Below are 2,471 nucleotides of genomic sequence, written 5' to 3'. Positions count from 1 at the left end.
ATGGTTGTTAGTATTTGCCTTATGTATTGAGGTGCTCCTATGTTGGGGGCATAAGTATTTACAATTGTTATATCTTCTTCTTGGATCGATCCCTTAATCATTATGTAGTGTCCTTCTTTGTCTCTTCTGATAGTCCTTATTTTAAAGTCTATTTTGTCTGATATGAGAATTGCTACTCCAGCTTTCTTTTGGTTTCCATTTGCATGGAATATCTTTTTCCATCCCCTTACTTTCAGTCTGTATGTGTCTCTAGGTCTGAAGTGGGTCTCTTGTAGACAGCATATATATGGGTCTTGTTTTTGTATCCATTCAGCCAATCTGTGTCTTTTGGTGGGAGCATTTAGTCCATTTACATTTAAGGTAATTATCGATATGTATGTTCCTATTCCCATTTTCTAAATTGTTTTGGGTTCGTTATTATAGGACTTTTCCTTCTCTTGTGTTTTTGTCTAGAGAAGTTCCTTTAGCATTTGTTGTAAAGCTGGTTTGGTGGTGCTGAACTCTCTCAGCTTTTGCTTGTCTGTAAAGGTTTTAATTTCTCCATCAAATCTGAATGAGATCCTTGCTGGGTAGAGTAATCTTGGTTGCAGGTTTTTCTCCTTCATCACTTTCAGTATGTCCTGCCACTCCCTTCTGGCTTGTAGAGTTTCTGCTGAGAGATCAGCTGTTAACCTTATGGGGATTCCCTTGTGTGTTATTTGTTGTTTTTCCCTTGCTGCTTTTAATATGCTTTCTTTGTATTTAGTTTTTGACAGTTTGATTAATATGTGTCTTGGCGTATTTCTCCTTGAATTTATCCTGTATGGGACTCTCTGTGCTTCCTGGACTTGATTAACTATTTCCTTTCCCATATTAGGGAAGTTTTCAACTATAATCTCTTCAAATATTTTCTCAGTCCCTTTCTTTTTCTCTTCTTCTTCTGGAACCCCTATAATTCGAATGTTGGTGCGTTTAATGTTGTCCCAGAGGTCTCTGAGACTGTCCTCAGTTCTTTTCATTCTTTTTTCTTTATTCTGCTCTGCAGTAGTTATTTCCACTATTTTATCTTCCAGGTCACTTATCCGTTCTTCTGCCTCATTTATTCTGCTATTGATCCCATCTAGAGTATTTTTCATTTCATTTATTGTGTTGTTCATCATTGTCTGTTTCATCTTTATTTCTTCTAGGTCCTTGTTAACTGCTTCTTGCATTTTGTCCATTCTATTTCCAAGATTTTGGATCATCTTTACTATCATTATTCTGAACTCTTTTTCAGGTAGACTGCCTATTTCCTCTTCATTTGTTAGGTCTGGTGGGTTTTTATCTTGCTCCTTCATCTGCTGTGTGTTTTTCTGTCTTCTCATTTTGCTTATCTTACTGTGATTGGGTTCACCTTTTTGCAGGCTGCAAGTTCGTAGCTCCCGTTGTTTTTGATGTCTGTCTCCAGTGGCTAAGGTTGGTTCAGTGGGTTGTGTAGGCTTCCTGGTGGAGGGGACTAGTGCCTGTGTTGTGGTGTATGAGGCTAGATCTTGTCTCTCTAGTGGGCAGGTCCACGTCTGGTGGTGTGTTTTGGGGTGTCTGTGGACTTATTATGATTTTAGGCAGCCTCTCTGCTAGTGGGTGGGGTTGTGTTCCTGTTTTGCTATATGGTTGGCATAGGTTGTCCAGCACTGTAGCTTGCTGGTCGTTGAGTGAAGCTGGGTGCTGGTGTTGAGATGGAGATCTCTGGGAGATTTTCGCCGTTTGATATTACGTGGAGCTGGGAGGTCTCTTTTGGACGGGTGTCCTGAAGTTGGCTCTCCCACCTCAGAGGCAGAGTCCTGACTCCTGACTGGAGCAGCAAGAGCCTTTCATCCACTCGGCTCTGCAGACAGACAGTCTTGAGTCAACAAGTATTTTCCATGTGCAGCACACCATCAGGTGCTGTGGGCGAAAATGTTTAACAGAGGTTCTGATGCCAGGGTGCTTGTAACCCAACGTTCATGCATAACCACGGTACTCTCCATCATACCAAGTACCAGGAGCCAGCTGGGGAGCCCAGGTGGAAAATCATGTTTATCCTTTCTGGTGGAAAGAGCTGTTCACCTGTGGTGAACAGAAAGCTTTTGCTTCCAGTGATCGATTCTTTCTTTGCACAATCTAGTCAAATTACCGCCGGGCCAAGGGCCAAGCGTCTTCCAGCGTCCTCCGCTGAACCCCAGTCGCCGACCTCCCATGTCTGGTACTTTAAACTTAATAAGATGCTTTCCCTCAGTTTATGAAATATTTCCTTAACAAATAATAGTGGAGTAAAAGTGAAATAGACTGTTTTAAGGGGGAAATATAGTGGCAACCAAGGTATTAAACTAGCTTGTAATTCTGCATTTACTTTTGTGGCGTTAATTATATTAAAAACACAAGAACCTGCTGGGTATTAATATTTAAAGATTTTTAAAAGTAAGTCCTACTCTTGGTTATATGTCTCATTTCTCTAGCTCGGACTTTTATTCCTG

The sequence above is a fragment of the Lipotes vexillifer genome, unplaced genomic scaffold, assembly GCF_000442215.2.
Source record: "Lipotes vexillifer unplaced genomic scaffold, Lipotes_vexillifer_v1.1 scaffold317, whole genome shotgun sequence".
Taxonomy (NCBI): domain Eukaryota; kingdom Metazoa; phylum Chordata; class Mammalia; order Artiodactyla; family Lipotidae; genus Lipotes; species Lipotes vexillifer.
Note: the sequence above shows the minus strand (reverse complement) of the source record.